Source organism: Sorex fumeus, unplaced genomic scaffold (genome assembly GCF_029834395.1).
Source record: "Sorex fumeus unplaced genomic scaffold, SorFum_2.1 ptg000143l, whole genome shotgun sequence".
Classification (NCBI taxonomy): domain Eukaryota; kingdom Metazoa; phylum Chordata; class Mammalia; order Eulipotyphla; family Soricidae; genus Sorex; species Sorex fumeus.
Window position 1 is genome coordinate 2,067,575 of NW_026606200.1, and position 24,044 is coordinate 2,091,618.

At 49.3% G+C, this 24,044-nt stretch overlaps 6 non-coding genes across 6 annotated transcripts; 4 read left to right on the forward strand and 2 right to left on the reverse strand.

The window, feature by feature from the left end:
* The first annotated feature begins 6,986 nt into the window (after positions 1-6,986).
* Positions 6,987-7,058, forward strand: TRNAC-GCA (transfer RNA cysteine (anticodon GCA)). Its single transcript has one exon. It is a non-coding gene; the product is annotated as a tRNA-Cys (tRNA).
* A 2,565-nt stretch (positions 7,059-9,623) lies between these two features.
* Positions 9,624-9,695, reverse strand: TRNAC-GCA (transfer RNA cysteine (anticodon GCA)). Its single transcript has one exon. It is a non-coding gene; the product is annotated as a tRNA-Cys (tRNA).
* Positions 9,696-10,470: 775 nt separating this feature from the next.
* On the forward strand, positions 10,471-10,542 carry TRNAC-GCA (transfer RNA cysteine (anticodon GCA)). Its single transcript has one exon. It is a non-coding gene; the product is annotated as a tRNA-Cys (tRNA).
* Positions 10,543-16,246: 5,704 nt separating this feature from the next.
* On the reverse strand, positions 16,247-16,318 carry TRNAC-GCA (transfer RNA cysteine (anticodon GCA)). Its single transcript has one exon. It is a non-coding gene; the product is annotated as a tRNA-Cys (tRNA).
* Positions 16,319-19,364: 3,046 nt separating this feature from the next.
* Positions 19,365-19,436, forward strand: TRNAC-GCA (transfer RNA cysteine (anticodon GCA)). Its single transcript has one exon. It is a non-coding gene; the product is annotated as a tRNA-Cys (tRNA).
* A 2,475-nt stretch (positions 19,437-21,911) lies between these two features.
* Positions 21,912-21,983, forward strand: TRNAC-GCA (transfer RNA cysteine (anticodon GCA)). The gene has a single exon. It is a non-coding gene; the product is annotated as a tRNA-Cys (tRNA).
* The last annotated feature ends 2,061 nt before the right edge of the window (positions 21,984-24,044 follow it).

The following is a 24,044-nucleotide window of genomic DNA, read 5'->3' on the forward strand; positions in this document are numbered from 1 at the left end:
TGGTGGTGGGATTGGTGTTAGAATACACACACGCGCGCGCGCACGCACACACACACACACACACACACATATATATATATATTTGGCCTTTTGGGTCACACCCAATGATGCACAGGGGTTCCTCCTGGCTCTGCACTCAAGAATTACTCCTGGCAGTGCTTGGGGGACCATATGGGATGCTGGGGATTGAACCCGGGTTCACCACGTGCAAGGCAAACACCCTACCCACTGTGCTATATCACTCCAGCCCCCCAGTGTCAGAATATTTAATGGCTGAATCAACGGTGTTATAAACAACTTGGCAAATCACGGAGTTATAATAAAAATATGTAGAACTATTGAAATTAAATCGTTGAAATTAAATCAAAGAAAGGTATTGTGTTTTTACAAATATAAGTAGCTCAACTAGTTTGTTGTATAAATAGCTGAAATTTGAATAAAAACTGGAAAAAGCTCTTCTTACCTGAATGAAGGTTAGTGTTCCAGGGTGCCCTAATTTTGTTTTGCTTCCAGATGGAATTGTTAGAATATCTGGTCAAAATGTTTGTGATAAATAAGGACTGGTTGAAAATGTAATGGTTTTGTTTGAACATGAGGGTCACTGGGATCCAACTTGGATACAAAATTTTTATCCTACCTTGATTATTATTATCAGATAGGATAATGATACTAGATTAATTCAATCATGACTCCAACTTGATAATTCTGTCTTAAAGCAAAACTGTGTAAGGGAAATATAAAGGAATGTGAGAAAGCTCTGAGGATTATGTTTTAGAAAAATTGTACTGTCAAACTGGATTGTTATAGGATCTTAAATCCTTATTATTAAAAGGATTTGATTCATATCTTCAGTATGAATAAGACCAGAATTTAACTTTTCTTTGCTAAAAGGACAAAAAGTATGGGAAGGCTGATGTATGTTTTTAAACTAAAATTTTTGTTTAATTGGTCTGCCTGGACCATTTGCTGGCAAGTGTTAGTGAGATTATTTCATAACAGTTTTATGACCATATTTTTAAGTAAACTTTGCCTTCATTTCAGGAAAAAACCTAATTTTTTTATTATTTGCTATGATATTTAAATGAGCAAGTGAATGAGAGGGTTTTGTGGGGGTTTTTTTTCTTTTTGGGTCACACTTGATGATGCTCAGGGGTTACTCCTGGCTCTGCACTCAGGAATTACTCCTGGCGGTGCTTGGGGAACCATATGGGATGCTGGGATTCGAACCCGTGTCGGCCACATGCAAGGCAAATGCCCTACCCACTGTGCTATAGCTCCAGCCCCTTTGTGTGTTTTTTTTGCCTTTTAATCCCTGTAAGACAGACTTTGCAGAAATAAAAATTCTAGGATAGACCTCGTTGAAGAAATGGTGAATACAAAAGGTTTTAGAAGAGTTCCTGATATGTTCTATAATAAATATCCCTCCTATTTATATGTTATATTATAACTTATATGTGTAAATAAATCAGATATTCAATACACTGAGACTTTTCGAGAAGCATATTGTGATATAAGAAATGTTTAACCTTGACATGGATGTGAATAGTATTGGGGAATTATCCTAAAATTAATTGGGAATCCAAGGGACTCTCACACCCCGACCCAGGGGACTAGTCAATGGGGATAACCAGGAGAGGATGCGGCAGTGGGAAAAAGAGAGAGACAGAAGAATGGGAGCTAGTCAAGACTCTGATCAAGCTCCAAATTTATTTCTCCCAAGCTAGCCTTATATAATTGATTACATGAGGAAGTGGGCAAAATGGGGAATCAATAAAGCATGCAGATTTTCAATAAATCATGGTGTGAGCCCTAAGGGTGGGCTCATGGCACGTATCCCGAGCATAGCTCAGAAACTTACACAATGTACTTTAACATTTTTCCAAGAAGAGATTAGTTCTTAAATCGCAGGTCAAGCTGGACTGACATTTTGGCTCCTGGCACTTTCATATGTTTTGAATAATTCTGAGTATTTCAGGAAATTTTATATCATAGTTTAACAGAATTACTTTCCAATTGTGCCAATTATTCTTCGGTGGTGAGCATTCTAAACCTTTTGCCAGCTATCGAATTGTTCAAATGCCTTATGTCCAGGACTCTCTATAGAAAAAACATTTAACAAGTTCTGCAGAGTGCAAACTTGTCATGAAAATTACAGAAAATCAATGCTTTCAACATGGGACTGAGTTGATTAAGCATATAATTCTTGCTATTTAAGTTTCATGTTTTCTCTCTGCAGATTTTAACAACTCTTCTATTTGACTTAAAGAAAATGGATAAACTGCATCTTATCATGAAGAAAAGTATTGCATTTGCTTTTCTCTCTCCAGTGGTGCCTTTAATATGATTTTTAAAAAATATTTCCTGGTACAGGATGGAGAGATCCGACAGCAGGTAAGGCACTTGCCTGGGACTCATTCAACTTCACTCAATCAGCTCGGTTCCCAGCACCCCACTGTTCCTCTGAGTCCCGCCAGGAGGGACGCCTGAGCTCAGTCAGACCCAGAAGTAAGCCCTGACCACTGCCAGGTGTGGCCCCCAAACAAATGAATGAATATTTTAAGGCACTGCCTTGTCTATGGAAAGAAAAAACTGCTTATATCACTAGAACTTTGTAAAGGGTTTCCATCTGCTAATGGGGTGACAGGTAGCCACTGCTTTTAAACCTCAAACATTTGATGAAGGGCAAAAGACATGTGCCAGGTAGACCTCACAGTACCCTGGGGGTTTGTCATCTTGGCCTAACTTAGGCCTTAAAATCCTGACCTGCATCACTCCTTAATGCCCACGGAGTCCCCCGTGGCCATGATAGGCCTGGAGCCAAGTGTCATACCATTCTGGCTACGGCATGGGAGCGCCACAGGGCTCCAAAGTTCTGCTGGAATAAGGACAGTGTCTTTCAGAGACGGTCTCCTCTCTGCTCCAAGACCCAAAGGACGCTCTGGGGTTAAGAGAATAAATCAAGCAAGCGAACAAACAAAAAAAAACCCCCAAAAAACCAAAATTGTTACAAGGCCTATAGTTTGGGAAAAATGACAAGACGCTCCTAGACAATGCCACCTCGCTCTAATTTAAGTAGATGTAATGTCATATATGGAAGAGCTCTGCATTGTTATCCCAGTCCTTACTGTGCTTATACAAAATGACTGGTCACGTTTGGTAAAAGTCAACTTCTAGTACTGTGTTTGCGAAGGAGGAGAGAAAGCTCGACTTCACTTCAGTAGGTGTTTTCATGTCGATGTGAGATGTCTGACCACTAAACAGGTCCAGTGGAGAACGGGGAGGAGAGTTCTAGTCTATTTGAGGTGGTGAAGGTCCCCTTCCTAAAAAGAAGTTGTGCAGTGTGGGGCATAAAAAGGGCGCGATTGGGATTGGAGTGATAGCACAGTGGATAGGGCGTTTGCCATGCGTGCGGCCGACCCAAGTTCGATTCCCAGCATCCCATATGGTCCCCTGAGCACCATCAGGAGTGATTCCTAAGTGCAGACCAGGAGTAACCCCTGTGCCTTGTCGGGTGTGACCCAAAAAAGCAAAAAAAAGGGGGGGGGGGGCGGTAGCCTTGTCGGGTGTGACCCAAAAAAGCAAACAAAAAGGGGGGGCGGTATTGGGACTGGAGCAATAGTACACTGGGGAGGGTGCTTACTTGCACGCAGCCAACCCAGGTTCAATCCCTGGTTTCCCAAAGGATCCCCCGCACACCGCCAGGAGTGATTTCTGAGTGCAGAGCCAGGAGTAACCTCTGAGCATCACTTTTGGGTGTGACCCAAAATAGGGGAAAAAAAGGTGCTATTGAGGGCCAGAGAGATAGTACAGTGGGTAAGGTGCTTGCCTGGCACACAGTCAACTCAGTTCGACTCCCCAATATCCCTGAGAATTGAAAACTGAGAATTAAGGAAAGTGAAGGAAAGGGGCTCTGAGAGGTAAGGGCGGGACCTTGAAACACTGGTGGAGGGTTGGTGGCAGGGCTCTGCAGCTCCTAACAAGGCCTTCTGGGGCTGCAGACATTGTGCAGCCAGTAAGGCGCTTGCCAGTTCTGAGCCCCTCCAGGAGCTCTAAAAACAACAATTAACTCTGTAGCACTGTAGCACTGTCCTCCCGTTGTTCATGGATTTGCTCGAGCGGGCACCACTGATGTCTCTATTGTGAGACTTGTTGTTACTGTTTTTGGCATATTGAATACATCACAAGGAGCTTGCCAGACTCTGCTGTGCAGGCAGGATACTCTTGGTAGCTTGCCGGGCTCTCCAAGAGGGATGAAAGAATTGAACCCGGGTCAGTCACGTGCAAGGCAAACGCCCTACCCGCTGTGCTATCGCTCTAATTAAAAAAAAAAAAAGTAAAAAAAGAAAAAAAGGAGAAAAAAACAGGAGCCAGAGTGATAGTACAGTGCATAAGGTGCTTGCCTTGCTCACGCGGAGAACCCCTGAGCATCATCAGGTGTGGTCCCAAAACAAACAAAAATGCATAAAAAACCATGGTCTCTCTCTCCTATTGGGTGTTGTGGTTTGCAAGAGAGGCATTGAGTGGCAATCATGTTTGGTCTATAGTCCACTTTCAGCATGCTTCTCCCATCCTGGGAGGATCCTCCCAGCACCCTTTGGTGCTTTCTTCTCTATCTGAGCTGCCTTTGCCCCTAGAGTGTGCAGCTGGCCTCCAAGCCATGGAGCAAAATTCTGGTACTAATCTCGGCCACTCTTGGGCATTAGTCTCCTATTTTGTTACGTTATGTTCCCCAGATGAATGCAATCTTTCTATGTCTATCCCTTTCTTTCTAAGTCATTTCGCTACAGAGGCAGAGTGGAATGGCGGGGGTGGGGGTGGGAGGGATACTGGGATCCGTGGTGGTGGGAAATGGGCACTGGTGGAGGGATGGGTGTTTGATCATTGTATAATTGAAACCCAAGCACAAAAATTTGTAAGTCTACAACTGTACCTCATGGTGTCTCACTAATAAAAATTAAAATAAATAAATAAATGCCTTCCCCTACAAAAAAAAAAGAACATGTGGTGACCTCAGTAATATTGTGAATCATAACACTTCCAGGAGTAGCTTCCGTCGAGAGTCAGAGAACAGCGTGTCACGGATTAGATCTGAGGGCACAGCACGGAGGTTGACAGACAGGAGCAGCTGCTGCCGAATGCGCCAAAGGAAACAGAAAAATTATTTGTTCATCTCCTTTAATGGGAGAAGTACAGAGGGGGGCAGAGGAGCCTCGCTGGAACCCCGCTTGGAGACCCTTCGTTTCCTTGGGATGATTTCTCAAGCTCTGCTAGCTTTTGCCTTCAAAAAGCGTTTCAATCTACACTTGACCAGTGTAACACTCAATCTTCTTTTTTGTGGTCTTTTGTTTGGGGCCACACCTAGTGTTGCTCAGGGCTTACTCCTGTACTCTAGGATCACTCGTAGCAGTGATCAGGGGACCCATGGGTGCTGGGTTCCAGCCCAGGTCAGCTTATTGCAAGGCAAGTGTCTCACCCGCTGTACTATCTCTCCAGCTCAGTCACCTAATCCTCTGAGACAAGCAGTAAGGACTTGTCCACCGTAACAGAATGAGAAAAGCTGACAGCTGTGACAGCTGTGGGAACTCAACAGAGGGGGCTGGACATTAGCTCTTGGCCAGGAGCCACAAGGGATAGTCTCCTACTCTGAGCTACGTGAGAAAGTATTTCATCTGTGAAGCTACAAGATGATGCCAAAAAGGAGTGGCCTTGGGGCTGGAGTGATAGCACAGCAGATAGGGCATTTGCCTTGCACGTGGCCAACCTGAGTTCAATTCCCAGCATCCCATCTGGTCCCCTGAGTACCGCCAGGAGTAACTCCTGAGTGCAGAGCCAGGAGTAATTCTGTGCATCGCCAGGTGTGACCCAAAAAGTTAAAAAAAAAAAAAAAAGGAGTGACCTTTTTGGAGTGGCCACACAACCAGAGGACATCTAAATCTTAAAAGGTGGATAAAAGAAATGGCAACATGAAAGAGAGAAAAACAAGTTGAGTCACTTCTATGAAGTCAAAGACACAACAAGAAAGAATAAGAAATCGCTTGGAGAATAAAATGATAAAATTACCAGTTAGAGCTGGGAGGTGCAAAAAATTGACTCTTAAAAGTCTAAAAAGGGGAAAATAAAATGTTGGAGATAATATAACAGAAGATTTTAATCCTGGGGGCTGGAGTAATAGGACAGAGGGGACAGCATTTGCCTTGCATGCGGTCGGCCTGGGTTTGGTCCTCAGTATCCCTTATAGTCCATGGAGCACAGCCAGGAGTAATTACTGACTGAAGAGTCAGGAGTAACCTCTGAGCATCGCCGAGTGTGACCCAAACAGCCATAAAGCCAAAAACAGAGAGAGAGAGAGAGAGAGAGAGAGAGAGAAAGAGAGAGAGAAAGTAAGCAGGCAGGAGGAAGGAGGGAAGGAAGGAAGGAAGGAAGGAAGGAAGGAAGGAAGGAAGGAAGGAAGGAAGGAAGGAAGGAAGGAAGGTAGGTCTCGGAACTCCCCTTCACGGGTAGATGAGACGGGTACCAGCATGATGCTCAAGTAGTCTCAGAACCACACGGTTGACACTCCAGGGGCTCCCCCAGAACTCATGCCCAGGCCAACTCCAAGCCCAGTCGCCTGCCCAGCTCCTGCCCGGCAGACGAGGTTGTGCATGTGGCCCCCACAGACGCTACTCTGGAGCTGCAGTGGTCCCGGTTCATTTCTACCTTCACTGAGGGAAGGAGACAGCTCTGGAATGCAGGTAGGAATTGGAGGTCCTTTGGGGGCCCTAGGAAGCCCCTAAGCTATGTGCTAAAACAAAGAAGCCATGGGAAGGGAAGAGCTCCGAGACCCCATCTCTGCCCTCTGCTGACCCCACCACCCGGAGGCGGGGCATCAAAGAGGCTCCCAGGAGACAGGTCTGGCAGCTTCTGAGAGTGGGCAGGAGAGCGGCCTGACTCACCCAGTGGCAGGGACTCACAGGGAAAGGTGCTCATCAGGACACATGGACATGCCAGGGGGCATAGCTCAGGGGTAGAGCATTTGACTGCAGATCAAGAGGTCCCCGGTTCAAATCCGGGTGCCCCCTTCTTTTGGGTCCTAAGTCACTCACTAGCAGCTTGGGGTCCCAATGGTGGTCAGAGAGTTCATTCGTGGCCTGTGCGGTCCTCCAACTCTTTCTCAGGCTGCAGCAGTTCTGATGTCCCTCTCAGCGGAGGGTCACCTCTAACCCCACTATGACCACTTGAGTCCCAGGGCTGCCTGCCTGGGGTCTCTCCCAGTATTGCCCCCGCGGAGTAGGTTTCAGGACCACTCAGTTCTAGCCCCCCCATAGCTCACAACTGCCTTCACCCCCACCCCCACCCCAACAAACCCAAGTCCCAGCAGGCAGTCTGGAGCGCTGGGGGCCAAGAGTTACTGCATTTCCAGCCAGAGAGACTCAGTTGAGATCAGGTTTGGGGTGAGACTGAGGTACCTCAGGTTGCTCAGAGAACAGGGAGAGCTTGGAGATGGCCAGGAGGGAGCCGGGTGGGAGTGACCTGGGCATCTCCACGGGTTAGAGAGGAGCTCTGGGAATAAGGCTGAATCCAAACTCTGAGCCCGAAGAGGGTTCTGTGGGGAAGAGATGAGCAGTAGGAGATTTCCGGATACATCAGTGAACTGAACAGAAGACCAGGAGGGGAGAGAGGCACCCACAGGCACCATCCGTCTTGCATACCCTCAAGAGGGCAGAATATTTCCCCTCAGGGGGGTCCGAGAGCACCCTGTCAACTTGCAGGGCTGGAGGAAGTGTCACAGAGGGGACACATGGGCCTAGCCTGGCTGCTGCATGACCAGCCGGCTTGTTTCAGGCACAGAACGGATCTCCCTGTGAGCTAGACCACGAGTTTTACCATGAGAAGTTGCGGCTGGGTCATGTCAAACGCCAACATTTGCCTCATGTAGCTCAGGCCTGATGGATCGTGAGCAGGTGTGAGAGGGTCCTGATGGTGCCTGTGTCTGGCCGAGTGCTGTTCCCAGCAGCTGCAGCCGTGGCCGTCTGCACACTTTCGCTGCCTGGCCGTGTCTTCATCCTCTGCTGCCTCCTTACCATTCTCAGGAGCAAGGGTCTGCGGCACCTGATTTCTACAGTCTCCCACCACGACCAAGTTTCTCTGGAGACTGTGGGTGCAGGCGGAGTGGTCTGAGATGTTGGAGGAGGCAGGGGTGGAGAGGAGCCTGTGAGGATGCCAAACCCAGGGCAGGCCCCAGCACTGGGGCAGGGAGGGACAGGGGTGGCTTCCCTGGGATCTGCATCGGGTGTGAGGCAGCGGTACAGGGTGACGAGGCAGATGCAGACAATTCCTGGGGTGACTTCCTGTCTCCCCGCTTGGAATACAGACAGGGACCAGCCCTGAAGGAGGATTTGAGGAGCACCAGAACAGAAGGAGGAGTCCCAACACAGACTTTCCAGCCACTGCCGCAGGATGGGGTCAGGCCCTGAAATTGCACGGATAGTCCACAGGGGACCCAAGCCCCCGTCTCAAGGGACCCCAAGAGTATGGAGCCAGAGGGTCCTAGCAGGTGGGAACCTCAGCCCACAGAGCACCAGGATACAACTGAAGAGTCCTCTGAGGGGTTCAGCAGGTCTCAGAGCGGGAGAGGAGAGGGACTGTGATTGGGGGCCGAGCACAGGCTCTGGCTGGGTCTGTCTGACAGTGGGGACCCCACACGGCTGCTCTGTGCCCTTCGGTGTGTCCCAGGGTGACCACAGCACCCAGGGAGCAGGGACATGGGGACACGACACTCAGCTCAGGGGCAGGTCTGGAGCTCAGACGCTGCTGCGTTGAGGGGGGCCACCCAGGGCTAACTAAGCTCAAAGGACACAGGACAGCCCCTGAAGCAGCTCAGAGCCCGTGCATGTGACACAGAGAGGGAGTCACAGCCTGAGAGGGAAACGGGCCAGGGAGGAGCAGGCAGCAACCAGGAAACTATGTCGGAAAACTAACCTAATAGGACATTCTAGAAATGCAGCCTTAAGCCCCGAGGGAGGGGCCGAGTACTGCAACTGCCTGCCAGCCCCTTATTTACATACGCGCTCTGATTGGTTGCCCTGGGTAGCCTTCCTTGTGACCTGATAGGTCAATCCCAGCACCTCATTTCCATAAGGACAGCTGATCCCAGTGCAGGGAAGGGATGCTCATCCCATAAGCAGCTCCCAGCCTGGCAGGGTCCTTGTCCCTGCGCTCAGGTGGGACAGCTGTGGTCACAGAGCAGGGGCTCACAGCTGAGACGCTGGGAGCTGTGACCTGCAGGCTGGTTGCTGCTCTTCCTCACCAGCACAGGAGCCTGAAGGAGGTTCAGTCCACTGCAGGAGAGCACCTGGCCAAGCACGTGTCTGCTGGGAGTGGGAAGGGTGGCTGAGATGGAAGGGACAAGAGCTGAGTGGCCCAAGACCTACTCTGCAGGGGTGGGGGCTATCGAGGGGAACCCCAGGCAGCCCTGGGTCTTCAGTGGCCATAGTGGGGTGAGCAGGGCCCCTTCAGAGAGAGGGACATGAGGGTTGCTGCAGCCTAAGCTGGCACTCTGGAGGGGAACCCCCCAGGCCATGAATGGAGCTCTGGCCCATCAGTGGTCTCCTAAACTTCAAGTGAGTGACTTAGAACCCAAAAGGAGGGGGCACCCGGATTTGAACCGAGGACCTCTTGATCTGCAGTCAAATGCTCTACCCCTGAGCTATGCCCCCTGGCATGTCCATGTGTCCTGATGAACACCTTTCCCTGTGAGTCCCTGCCACTGGGTGAGTCAGGCCACTCCCTTGCCCACTCTCAGAAGCTGCCAGACCTGTCTCCTAGGAGCCTCCATGCAGTCTGCAGCCTGGCCTCAGGGCAGTGGGGACTCAGCAGAGGTCAGAGATGGGGTCTCTGTGCCCCTCCCTTCCCCTTGCCTTCTTGTATAGCCCATCAGCTGATCAAACTTACAAAATGACCTCATACTCCTACCAGGATCCCAGATATTCTGGCTGTCCCTTCCGGAAGGACAGAAGACTCAAGTCACACAGAGTCCTTGAACTGGAGGAGGTCCCCGTGAGCTTCCCAGGAGACTTTGTGAATCAGGACAGAAAGAAGTTCATCAACCTCCCCCCTAAAGCTTTTTGCCCTGATGAGGATGTCAGTCCCAAAGGAGAGACACCTTCTGTGCAGGTGCAGGTCACAGGTGGCACAAGCTGTGTGATGCTCACTTGTGTGTTGTATCAAAGGCAGAGACACGTTTATCTTGAAGATCCACCAGAAATAATGTCCCTGCCAACTGTGGGAGCTGAAGACAGTGACAAGTTGTCAGGGTCAGATGTTGCCTCTGAGGGGTTGGGCCCTGGGGGTGCACAGAAGGAGTTGGGGGATTTGGAGAAGGGTCACTGCTTGGTCTTTCCAGCATGGAGAGATGAGAGGAATCTTGCCCGTGCTGTGGGAGTGTGGCGTGACTCTGGGTAAAGGTGACTATGAGACCCATCCAACAGGTATGGGGGCATAGCTCAGGGGTAGAGCATTTGACTGCAGATCAAGAGGTCCCCGGTTCAAATCCGGGTGCCCCCTCATTTTCCCCCACGTTGATATTGTGCTTTGTCCCTGCACTTCTAGTTCCCAATGTCCATTGGCATCGAGTACAGATTCCTGGCTTTCTAGGACGTCAGAGGTGGAGATACAGCAGTTGGTGGTTTTTATACAAACGTCTGCTAGAATCATCTGAAGGGTCCAGAAAAGCACCTTTGGACCCAGACACAAACCAGAAGATTTCTCAGAATATGGGCTAAGCCAGGCAGCCAAATGTCCGTGGCCAAATGTGCAATAGAGTGAGAGCAGCTTCAGCAGAGCTTCCAGAAGCCTCCTAGCACAGGGGCCCCCTCAGCCTGTCAGGCAGCACCTGTGTCCATCGTCTCGGTCCTTCCTGTGAGCAGCTTTGGACTTGGCCTGAGTAGCGTCTCCCAGGTACATTGCTCTGTCAGTGCGCCATGCTCTTCCATGATCCCCTTTCACCAGGGGTCCCCAGGGCTGAGCTGGGATTGATTTTCTGTTCAGTGAAATCACAGGTTCTAAGGCTCAGGGACAGTCCTGCAGGCCCCAAGCGTACACAGGGATGACACAGCAACATTTTCTTTAATATCACCAGCTCTTCAAACAATCTGCTTGTCCACACTTTAAATCCACATGTCTGACACAGCAGCTAGGGGCTTGCCATTCTGACTGTGTTTGAATTTCAGCCTTTTATATAGTCCCCAGAGCACCACCAGGAGAGACTCCTGAGTGCAGAGCCAGGAGCAAAATTGCTTGGGTGTGTCCAAACCAAAAACAAACAAACAAACAAAATACTTGTCTGATCCAAGCAAAAGTACTGCAGGTAGAGCACTTGCCTTGCATGTGGCAGTCACAGGTTGATCCCCGGTATCCCAAATGGTTCCTAAAGCACTGCCAGGAGTGATTACTATGTGCAGTGTCAGAGGTAAGCCACAGTGCTAGTCACTTGTCTTGCACGTGGCTGACCTGAGTTTGATCTCCAGCACACCATATGGTCTTCTGAGCCCCACTCATAATGATCTCGAGTGTTAACCAAGAGTAAGTCCTGAGCACTGCTGGGTGTGACTCAAAAAAACCCCAAACAAATAATAAACACATAAAACCACCTCTCAGAACTAATCACTGTGTCACTGTCATTCCCTTGTTCGTTGATTTACTCGAGCAGGCTCCAGTAATTCCTCCCAGTCCTGAGATTTTAGCAGCCTCTTCTTACTCGTCTTTTCCTAACAATTGGAGGCTCTTTCAGGGTCAGGGCAATGAGACCTGTTGTTGTTACTGGTTTTGGCATATCGAATATGCCATGGGGAGCCTGCCAGGCTCTGCCCGTGCAGGGGGGATAGTCTCAATAGCTTGCTGGGTTCTCTGAGAGGCATAGATTTATATATTTCTCTATGATTTATTGCCTAATGTCTCAAACCCATCAAATATGCTGTGGCAATTATGGAAAATGGGTAGAACATGTCCTATAATGCGTCATGCAGCTGCACAGTCCGGAAAGTGGCCTGGTCCGTGGCAGCGGTTGGGTAGTGGAGGTCGGCTGTCAGGACTGGGTCCCTTGGGGCGGGGAGAGCTCTCACCCGCCCCTCACTGGGGCGCCCCAAGTGAGAACAGCCTGGCGCGGAGTCCCTCAGAACTAATAATGAATTATATTCCTCAGGTAAAACTAGAATGTGATGGTTTCCTCTTTTGGCGAACAACTGAGAGAGTTTTGTAGACTGTAGCTGTCGGTACAGTTACGAGACCTGGGAACACAGAGACTATGATGCAATGTACAGCTGATGGCTCAGAGATGGGCACGCCATCGATGTTAAGCTGGAGACGCCACCCACGTGTGTCACAGACTGATGGTTATGTGACAGTTTATTGGGGAGGACAGTGGTTACAGAGAGGCAGAAAGCGATGCATTCCATGAGGATCATGAGACGGGAAGAGGAGGGGACATCTATGATCACATGGGCTAGATGGGACAGAGAGTCACGAGGTCACAAGCTCTCTGTAAGCCAAAGCAGAGGGGAACAATGAGCTTTAGACACTGCAGGTGTGGGCTTCTCCGATTTCAACTCAAGTCATGGGGAATTGCAAGGCCAGGGAGCCATAGTAACCATCGGGGAATAACTGATCCCCTGGTATTCGACCCTCAAGACTGGGACTTGGAGTTTCTCCGCACAGGTCCAGCAGCCGAGATGGTTAGGGAGCACTGCCAGGAAGGACTCCTACACTGACAGTCACGAATTCACCGTTGGTCGGGGGCCAGCGCGGGACTCAGCAACACAAGTCAGCATTTTATTGTCCCTCACCAAGGTCAGCTTTATGAGCTAGCTCCTGACCACATCACAAAATATCATGATCCTTTACATTTTTTTTTTTTTTTGGCTTTTTGGGTTACACTGAGCGATGCTCAGAGGTTACTCCTGGCTCTGCACTCAGGAATCACTCCTGGCAGTGCTTGGGACCATACGGGATGCCGGGATCGAACCCAGGTTGGCCAGGTGCAGAGCATACACATTACCTGCTGTACTATTGCTCTGGCCCATGATCGTTATTTATGCAATATAATTTTATCCTTTACCCATCAAGTCATGCTTGCATAACACAATTTGATATAAGAGATTGCTTCTCTTTCATTGTGAGTGGCAGAAAAACGAGAGCAGAAACAGCCACCTACCGATGTGCACAACAGCTCTCGTTCCTGCCCTTCCCGATCTGAGAAGCGGACACAGGGTACTGGGTCCAGCTCCTGCTCAGCTGTTCTCTGCAGCCTCAGTTTTCTGAGCAGAATCAAGTTAGAGCCGTAAAGCAAAGCTCTTTGTCTCTCTGATACGGCATTTACACGTGATGGCAGAGTAAACCGCTGACTCTGGTTTATAGATTCTGGCCCCTCCTCCATGCATTTGCCCGCACTCAGTGCTGTATACTGGTTGCCCGCAGCCCTGTACTGGGGGGTGCCTGTGAGCCAGGGGCTGCCTCAAGCCTCCTGCACCCAAAGCTGCTCCCAACAGCTCCCGGTCCAGCCCTCGATGTCAAATCTTTTTCTGACTCCTCGATGTGACTTCTTTCTTCTGTGTGCTGTCTCTCATGGACATTGTGGGATGAGACTCTCTAAGATGAGAGCGGGATCCCTCCAGCTGGTCACTGCTGCTGGAACCCACGGGTGTCCACTGAGCCACATTGTCTCAGGGAGGACACGACTGAACAATAGACAGTGAGTGGACGGGAGGCGGGATGGAGGCTGGAGGGAATGAGAGGAAAATCCCTCCCACTGCCCTGCTAGATGGGTGGGGACAGCGCATGGGGGACACAGCACCCAAGAGGGTGGACAGAGAGTCACTGGCCCTTATCACAGCTCGGTGAGGCTGCCACACCTGCTGGGTAACACCAGAGCCTCCCGGTGTCCACTTCCTCCCATTTCTGTCCCCTCTCATGGGCACTAGGTGTGTTTTCGCTGAGCAGAGAGAGCGAGGCTCGTGGACCCCGGCCCACGCCCCAAACTGAGCAGGTCCTCAGCTCCCCTCAACCCTGCTCAGTCACAGGGAGACCCCCACCACCCTGACACTGGCCTTCCGTCTCCTCCTGACCCCGAGATGGGGGGGGTCTTCTGATTGAGAGTCTTGACTTTCTCTGCAGAGAAGCCCCTCTTGTCCTGACTTAGACCCCTGTTCCCCTCCCCTGAGGTGGCTGAGGGGCGTCGGTGACCCCTGGTCTAGAGTCAGGACAGAGATGGGCAGTGGGTCCACCTGCAGGCACTGAGCAGACTCAGGGTGTTGGGGACAGAAACGGGGCTTTGCGGGAGCAGCTCTCTGACCCAGAAGGAAACACCATGGACAGAAGCCCAAGAATGGGCTCTGGGGACCGGCTGGTGCCCCTCTCGGGGCAGCCCCGGCCCTCCTGTACAGTCACACATGCTCCCACTGGGGATCGAATCCCCCACGCGCAGGTCGGGAACAGAGGCTGGGGGGGTGCAGCACCTTCTCCAGGACTCTGTCCTGCACAACCAGCAGCTCTGACGCCATCCCGTGTAGACCCCGGAGAGTGTGGGAACCCCTGTCTGCAGCGTGCAGGCAACTTTCTCCCACTGAGAAAGACACTGAGCTGAGACACCCCATGGCACAGGTCCCGGGGGTTTCCTTGCCCTCCTACCACCTTCCAGCCTCCTTCAAACTGCCCTGCCCTGAGCACAGTCTCAGAGAGTCTCAGCCTCACTGAGGTCCTTGATCCTGGAAACGCAGCAGCACTGGGACCCCTGCACGGCGAGAGGGAACGAGGAGAGAGGGACCAGCTCCACCTTACTCACATACGCCTCTACTGGCTCACACAGAGCCTATTTTCTTCTTTTTTCTTTTTAAATTTATTTTTTATTTTTAATTGAATCACCAGGAGTTGCAGTTACAAAGCTTTCATGATCCAGTGTCAACACCCATCCCTCCATTAGTGGACATTTCCTGCCACCAAAATTCCTCGTATCTCTCCTGCCACCTCTGGCCCCCAGTCGGCCTCTATGACAGGCACTTTTCTTCTCTCCCTCCCTTCCTCTTTCTCTCTACCTCTCTCTTTCCTCTTTCCCTCCCTCTTTATCTCTCCTTCCTCTCCTCTGTCTCTGTCTCTGTCTTGTCTCTGTCTCTGTCTCTGTTTCTCTCTCTCTCTCTCTGTCTCTCTCTCTCTCTCTCTCTCTCTCTCTCTCTCGGCATTATGGTTTTCAGTACAGATATTTAGAGGCCATCAAGTTGGGTCCTTTGCTCACTTTCAGCACACATCTCCCATCCAGAGAGAATCCTCCCAACCATCATAGTCATAACAGTCCTTTCTCTATTCTAACTGCCCTCACCCCTAGGCATAGAGGCAGGTTTTAACCGTTGACCATTTTTCCGGACCCTTGTTTCTACTGTCCTTGGGTGTTTGTCTCAAACTATTTTTTTTATATCCCACAAATGAGTACAGTCATTCTATGTTTGTCCTTCTCCTTCTAACTTATTTCATTTAAAGAGATACTCTCCACGTCCATGCACTTATTACAGAATTTCATGACATCTTTTTTTCCCTAACAGCTGTATAGTATTCCATTGTATAGATGTACCACAGTTTCTTCAACCAGTCATTTGTTTTCGGGCACTCGGATTATTTCCAGATTCTGGCTATTGTGAACAGTGCCTAGTCTTATTTTCATGGGGCCTATATGACCTCATAGGTCAATCCCAGGACCCTCATTTCCATAAGGACAGCTGGCCCCAGTGCAGGGAAGGGTTGCTCATTCCATAGAGCTGCTCACGGGCTGGCAGGGTCCTTGTCTCTGCGCTGAGGTGGGACTGCTGTGGTCACAGAGGCAGGGGCTCATGCCGAGACACAGGGGATGCTGCCCGGGGAGCTGTGACCTGTAGGCTGGGTGCTGCTCTTCCTCACCTGCACAGGAGCCTGAAGGAGGTTCAGTCCATGCAGGAGCACACCTGGTTGAGCACTGTCTGCAGGGAGTGGGGAAGGTGGCCGAGACAGATGGACAAGTGCTGAGTGGCCCCAGACCTGCTCTGCGGGGGTGGGGGCTATCAAGGGGAACCCCAGGCAGCCCTGGGGCCTCAGTGGCCATAGTGAGGCATGAAGGGACCTTTCAGAGAGAGGGACTTGAGTGTTGCTGCAGCCCACGAGGAGGCCCCAGGTGGCCCCACAGGTCATGAATGAGCACTCTCACCATCAGTGGGCCACTAGGCTTCAAGTGAGTGACTTAGGACCCAAAAGGAGGGGGCACCCGGATTTGAACTGGGGACCTCTTGATCTGCAGTCAAATGCTCTGCCCCTGAGCTATGCCCCCTGGCATGTCCATGTGTCCTGATGAGTACCTTTCCCTGTGAGTCCCTGTCACTGGGTGAGTCAGGCCACTCCCCTGCCCACTCTCAGAAGCTGTCAGACCTGTCTCCTAGGAGCTTCCTTGATGCCCGACCTCAGGGCAGTGGGCAGAGGACAGAGACGAGTCCCAGAACCCCCAATCCTTCTTATTGCCTTCTTGTTTAGCCCAACTACTGACCAAGCTTACAAAATGGCCTCACATGATCCAGAGACTCACCAATGAATCTCGGAACCAAGTTGCTTGCTTCAGAAATGCGTCCAGACCTTGCACCAGGTGATTTCACCGGGGTGCCTCAAATGGGAGCAGGCATCATCCCTCCACCTGCCCCTTATGAAACCTGACAGGCACAAACTTCCAGAACTGAAGGGAAAAACCCAGGTACAAGGGACCAGTGACTGCAAACTTCAGGCCTCAAGGGATCAGGGGCAGGCCAGTCATTCCGATCTCCCCCCCCCCCCCCCCCAGCCCCCCGGTCCGGGCTGTCATACCCATGAACTGGGATGGCGCAGGTGGAGTTGGGGGAGTTTGTACAGAATCTCGGTTTGTCTTTCGAGCATGGAGAGATGAGTGGAAACTTGCCCTGTGCTGTGGGAGTGTGGGCGACCTTGGGGAGAAGGTGGTGATTAGGCCCATCTGACAGGTGTGGCATATAGCTCAGGGATAGGGCACTTGACTGTAGATCCAGTGGTCCCTGTTAAAATCCAGGTGACCCCTCCAAGTTTCCTTTTCTCCAATCATATATCCATTGCTCATTTCTACTTGCTCTCATGTTCCATATCCTTTCTTCCACTGCCTCAGCTTACCCTCCTCCTGGTTGATTTCATTTTTCCAGGATGGAACCCACTCCCTGTACCAACTAGCTTCTCAGCCAAAAGGGGGGCAGTTCAGGACTGAGAATTCAGAACTGCCTTCACTTACAGTGCCACGGAAGCTAAGGGCCACCTCAGAGATCTTGGAGAACCAGGTAGCCCCAGGAACCAAACCCTGCCAGCCCCCTCACGCTGAACTCCATTTTCAGCATTCCCTCATTGCCTTCATGGTCAAAGGAAATTTGATTCTCAGTCATGACATCCTATGCTCTATAGGTGAAACTTGGGGAGCTCTTGGGCATTTGGGTGGGTGGGTGGTGTGTTGGATCCCTGTACATCAGAACTTACAAACTTATACTCTGCCTTAACCATATTACCTAAACTCTAATAAAAGAATTAATGAGGGTGTAGCCATGAAATTTTTGAAGCTGTAGCTCTTTGAGGAGAAAAATAAATCGGAAAGAAGAGCAACGATGTCACGATGCCAAGCAACCCAAGACCTGCTGAGGGGCCCCACAAGAGGTCAGAAGAGCCGGTCAGGGGCCAGTTTACAGAGTCTCACCGGCTCCTCGTGAGAGGACTTCCTGTCAGAGCTGTCTCAGTACACTCAGGTCTTCTGTGGACAACCTGATCTCTCCCTCCCTCTTCTGCATTCGGTTTTGCCTCCTGCTCTGAGTCTACTGTCTTCAACATCCGAAAATCTAATTTGTTGTTTGGGCCATGTGGCATGAGTCACAGGTAGAGGGTCACCAGTTAGTGTCCAGGAGCCTCACAGGCACAATGATTCCCTGAGTTGTGTGAGAAAATGTTCTACTTGTGATGCAGAAAAGGATGTTGTAAAAAGAGTTCACCTAGCGTGAAAAAAAATACGTTTTAAAAAGTGGATGGAGAGAGACACCAAGCCAATGAAACCCCCAGTTATACAAAACTCAGGCTAAAAACTCTGGGGTCTTCTCAGAGTGGTTCAGGAAGCTTCTGGAAGCCCTAGCTAGCCACACCCATCTCCGTGGACACTACCATATCAGCAGGGACTCAGCTTTAGAGATTCCCCAAATCTTAGGAGATTTGAACCAAACTGCTGAAACTAGCAACAAACCATCAGTAAGTCCCGGACAATTACTTGCATAATCTCATTGTGTGATCTAACAATTTTGATAACTTTTCTTTAAGTGTTTTTTAATAATTCCATTAACCATTTTGTTGCAACAAGCAATTTAAAATAAATCATTTTGTGCCTGCTGAAGGGCATTTTGGAGAGTGGATGGGAAACTAGGGACAATGGTGGAGGGAGGTCATTCTGCTGGAGACGATGGGGTTGGGACATCAAATCTTCAAAACAACTGTATTACGAACAACTTTGTACACTATGTTTAATAAGGTTTATCAAAAAAAGTTGAAATACGGTTTATTTAAACTATGGTTAAATAAGGTTTAAAAGTAAAATAAAAAGTGAATTGAAAATGTGAAAAACTCAAAAGAAAGTGAAAAAGTAAAATTGGGTCACTTTCTCATTAAGTAAAAGACATACTGAAAAGACTAAAGAATACACTAAAAATAAGAAATATTTTTTAATGATAAATTGAGAAGTTGAAATGCAAAGGTGCAGAAACCAGATCTCCAAAGATCTAAAGGCAAAGACTGTTGGATACATGATATCAAAAATTTTTTTGTCCTGAGATGAGGGGTTTGCCCTAGAAAATTACTGTGGTACCAGCAGTGTGGACAAGAATTCTCTGGCCACATGGGAATAATTTTTTCTGGGCACTGCTGTGGCCCACACAGCTCCGAGTCTAACTCCCAAGTCAAAGCTACCAACTCCCTCAGCTCTTATTACAGGAGCCCAGGATGTTCTCCATGTTCTGCGTGTTCTCCCCACAAGCCCTGCACCTGGAGATCTGAAACTCTGGGATTCAGGTCTTGTCCATCCTCACTGAAGGACAGAGAGAAGGACAGGTAGGAATTTAAGGTTACAATGGAGCCCTTGAAAGCGCCTGAACCAAATCAAAGAAGCCACAAGAAGGGAGGGGCACAGAGATCCCATCTCTACCCTCTGCTGACCCCACTGCCCTGAGACCGCACATCAAGGAGGCTCCCAGGAGACAGGTCTGGCAGCTTCTGAGAGTGGGCAAGGGAGTGACCTGACTCACCCAGTGACAGAGACTTACAGGGAAAGGTGCTCATCAGGACACATGGGCATGCCAGGGGGCATAGCTCAGGGGTAGAGCATTTGACTGCAGATCAAGAGGTCCCCGGTTCAAATCCGGGTGCCCCCTCCTTTTGGGTCCTAAGTCACTCACTTGAAGTTTAAGGGCCCCAATGATGGCCAAAGAACCCGATTCGTGGCCTGTGGGGGCCCCCAGAGCCTCCCAGGCTGCAGCAGTTTCTGATGACCCTCTGAGTCACTGAGGCCCAGGACTGACTGCCTGAGTCCCTCTTAATAGTGCCCAGACACTCAGATCCAGGCTCCGTAGGTCCCTGACCCTTGCCCCACTCCCAGCAGGACAGAAGGTTGCCTAATGTTGCTCTTGCAGCAGATTTGCATGCTCGGGTGCGAGAGGAAGGCGAGTGAGATCAGCCTGCAAGCACCACAGACCCTTCCCCTCATAGCTCTGTACCCACAGCTCAAGTCGCAGCACTAACAGCAGCTTCCGAGACAGCCCCTGAGCACCCAAGCACACTGACCCACAGTGACCTGCACTCACATAGGCTTTTCATTTTTCACATTCTTCATTAAAAAATTAAGTTAATGGCAATTTCCAGAGAATGAAACAAAATAGACAATTTATTGACATTCAGATAGACAAAAAAATAATAAAATTTAATCCAGAAGTTGAAAAAATAACTTTTCAAAGCTTCCAAAATAAAATTGTTGGAAATGGCATTGCATGAGAAAATTTCCCAGTCTTATTGATAAGAGTTTTTCTAGAAAGATCCTGACACGTGTGGTGGCATAGCAGTACTACAGCAGAGAGGGTGCTTGCCTTGCACAGGGGCAACCTAGGTAAATCCCTGGCACCCAATATGGTGTCCCAATCACCAGGAGTGATCCCTGAGTGCAGAGCCAGGAATAAATCCTGAGCACTGGGTGTGAGCCAAGAACACAAAATAAAAAATGAAAAAAAAAAACAAACAAAAACAACTTACACTCGCAGATGGACATTGTTCTGTAACTACAGATCCCGGGAGTAAGGGTGACTCCCAGCATTTCCAGAGTGAATAATGTGGGATATGACAGTAGAGAGGTACAGGGACGTGAGATTTCCCAGCAGAACAGACACTTCATCGCAGGCTAGTGCCATGTCTGAGGCACCACAATACCGGTCACTTAAGTACTAGTCAGGCTGTGGGTCAATTGAGACACGAGAGATCTAAACGTTCTTACAAAAGCCACCTCCATTAACTCTTAGAGAAAGCAATTAGGAGGTCTCCTCTGTGAGAACTAGGAGTGAACGAATATTCCAGAATTTTAGTGCAATGGGGGTGCCGGGAAGAAAGTCTATCCCTGTGAAGTTGCTACAGCATTTCCAGGACCATAGCAGTGACACCATAGAAATAAGACGGGGCCAAGTTAGTTCCCTGAGAGTCCTCTCCTGGGAAAATTTTACTAAACATTTATGCACTCATTAGAGGTTGTGAGAAACTTTGAGTATTGAAAGAGAACGAACCCACTGAATCATGAGGCAATGACTAACTTCAGGAAAAACAAAAAGGTCTACCAGAATTCATCGTTTCAATTGCGACTATTAATACATTTTAATTGACATGGTAATACATTTAATTAACATGGTTACTCACAACCTAAACCAAGAAAAGACAGAGGAAGAGATTTGCAATGTTTATTGTAAATGATATAAATGATATAAAGATGTCAATAATATCATACCCTGATAAGTGAGCGCATATTATGAGATACCAAGTTTATCCTGTAAGTAAATAAATTTTAAAAAAGAACCCAAAGTGGTTGTTTGACTGGGACAAGAACAAGGCAGAAAAGATTGTTTTCTGCTATAGCCTTTGGAAAATTGACTGTAAAATCTATGGTAAGACTGAGGGACAGTTCACAGGACAAATGTGAACAATTCACAGTTCACATGCCCAGAAGAACTTCATGTTCTCCTTCGCACCAGTAACCCTGAGCATTGCTGGGTGGGTCCAAAGTCTGTTGCTCCATTCCCAAAGATCCCAAGGACACGTGGATTAAGAGAATATTCCCCAATAGAGCACGCTTGTTCTGGGTAGAGAGGTTCGGCTCGGCCAGGAGCTGTCACTGCACCTCCTAGTTCCCTGCTGGACCCAGATCCGTGAACCCTGGGATCTGTCTTCATGGGAGGACACCTGATCTGGGACAGAGGGAGTTTTTCAACCCGCTATGGCCCGCCCCCCATGACCATGGTCCCAAGGGAGAGACAACCTCTGTGCAGGTGCAGGTCACAGTGGCAAGAGTAGTGTGATGGTCACTTGTGTGTTGTATCAAAGAAGCAGAGAGGACACGTTTATCCTGGAGAAAGTCCTCCTAGCAGTGTCTCTGCCACTGTGGGTGCTGAAACCAGTGACAAGTGGGGAGAGGTAGATGCTGCTTCTGAGGGGTGGGGTCCTGGGGATGCACAGAAGGAGTTGGGAGAGTTGCGGGAGGGTCACTGCTTGGTCTTTCCAGCATGGAGAGATGAGTGGAATCTTGCCCTGTCCTGTGGGAGTGTGGGGTGACTCTGTGTGGGTAAAGATGACTTTGAGACCCATCCAACAGGTGTGGGGGCATAGCTCAGGGGTAGAGCATTTGACTGCAGATCAAGAGGTCCCCGGTTCAAATCCGGGTGCCCCCTCATTTTCCCCCACGTTGATATTGTGCTTTGTCCCTGCACTTCTAGTTCCCGATGTCCATTGGCATCGAGTACAGATTCCTGGCTTTCTTGGGCAGCAGAGGTGGAGATACAGCAGTTGGTGGTTTTTATACAAACGTCTGCTAGAATCATCTGAAGGGTCCAGAAAAGCACCATTGGACCCAGACACAACCCAGAAGATTCTCAGTATGTGTGCTAAGCCAGGCAGCCAAACGTCCATGGTCAAGTGTGCAGTAGACTGAGAGCAGCTTCAGCAGAGCTTTCAGAAGGCTCCTAGCACAGGGGCCCCCTCAGCTTGTCAGCCAGCACCTGTATCCGTCGTCTCGGTCCTTCCTGTGAGCAGCTTTGGACTTGACCTGAGTAGCATCTCCCGGGGATGTTGCTCTGTCAGTGCGCCATGCTCTTTTGTGACCCCCTTTCACCCAGGGGTCCCCAGGGCTGAGGTGGGACTGATCTTCTACTCAGTGGAATCTCGGGTTCCCAGGCTCAGGGACAGTTGCAGGCCCCAAGCGTACACAGGGATGACACAGCAATATTTCCTGTAATATCACCAGCTGTGTGACTCTTCAAACAACCTATGCTCATTTCAACTCTGAAGTCCCCCTCTCAAGATGATCAGTGAATTATATGTTCAGGTAAAACTAGAATGTGACGGTTTCCCTAGTTTGGGACTCAATGTGGATCAGAGGCTCAGAGACATGCCTCAGGAATTGTCTCTCAATTGTCAGCTTTATAAGCCTGCTTTCAGCTGTATCAAGAAACATCAGGACTCTTCAGGTTCATGCAACAGACATTGATACCTAATCAAAACTTCCTTGTATAACACAATTTGATACAAGAGGTTTTTTTCTAGGGCCCAGAGCGATAGTATGGCAGGGAGGGAATTTGCCTTTTCTTGGCCAACTCTGGTTTGATCCGTGGCATCCTTTATGGTCTCTAGAGCATTGCCAGGAGTCATTCATAAATACAGAGCCAGGAGTCACTCCTGATCATCACTGGGTGTGGCCCAAAAGTACACAAACAAAGAAGTTGTTTCCCTTTCATTGAGTTGCAGAAAAGGACGAGGAGAAAAAACCATTTTGCATGGAGCAAGTCGCCTCTCACATTCCTGCACTTTCTCCATCCCGAGGAGCTGGTCCAGCTCCCTGGCCAGCCCACTCTGTCCACAGTGTTCTGATCACAATCAATCTAGAGACACAAAGCAAAGCTCCTTTGTCTCTTGAAGAAGTTTACAAGCGCCTCAACAAGCCTTCACACCCTTCAGGTACACCAGCTCCCTGGACTGAAGGCCCTGGGCAGGCCTCTCCAGAAGGCAGGACCCAACAGCCTCCACTACTGACCTCTGCCCTGTCAGTGGACTCATCTTCCCGGTCCTTGAGCTCAGTTATGGGGGATACTGTACGCGAGCACCACAAATCAATGTCCCCAAGAGTCCTCTACCCCGCTAGATCATTCAGATTTGAAGGAATGATAAAAAGCTTCAGGGACACACAACTGCTCAGGAAATTCATTGCCCTGAAACCAATTTCCGAAGGAGCTTCTCTGACTGACTTCCCAGCACGTAGCACTGGGTCTGCCTCCCCCAGGGGCCGAGGGCTGCCCCCAACTAGATTAAGAAAGGCATGTTTACGCCCGGCCTCTGAGGGATTTATACACTTTGAATAATGAATTAGCGTCTTCTATATATTGAATATTTAAGGTCTTATCAGTTATTTTTATATCTATAGAGTACTTTGTTTGTTTGTTTGTTTGTTTAATTTTGGGCCACACCTAACAGTGCTCAGGGCCTACTCCTGGCTCTGTACTCAGGAATAACTCAGCCAGCCGCATGCAAGGCAAACACTCTTCCCGCCGTACTATCATTCAGGCCCCAAACATCCATAGAGATTTTTATTGCAATCTAATATCTATTAGTGCAGATATTTAAGAATATGTATATGCAATATACATATTATATATGTATATTTATTATACATATTATATATGTATATATAATATACATATTATACATGTATATATAATCACTTAATCACTTAACTTCCC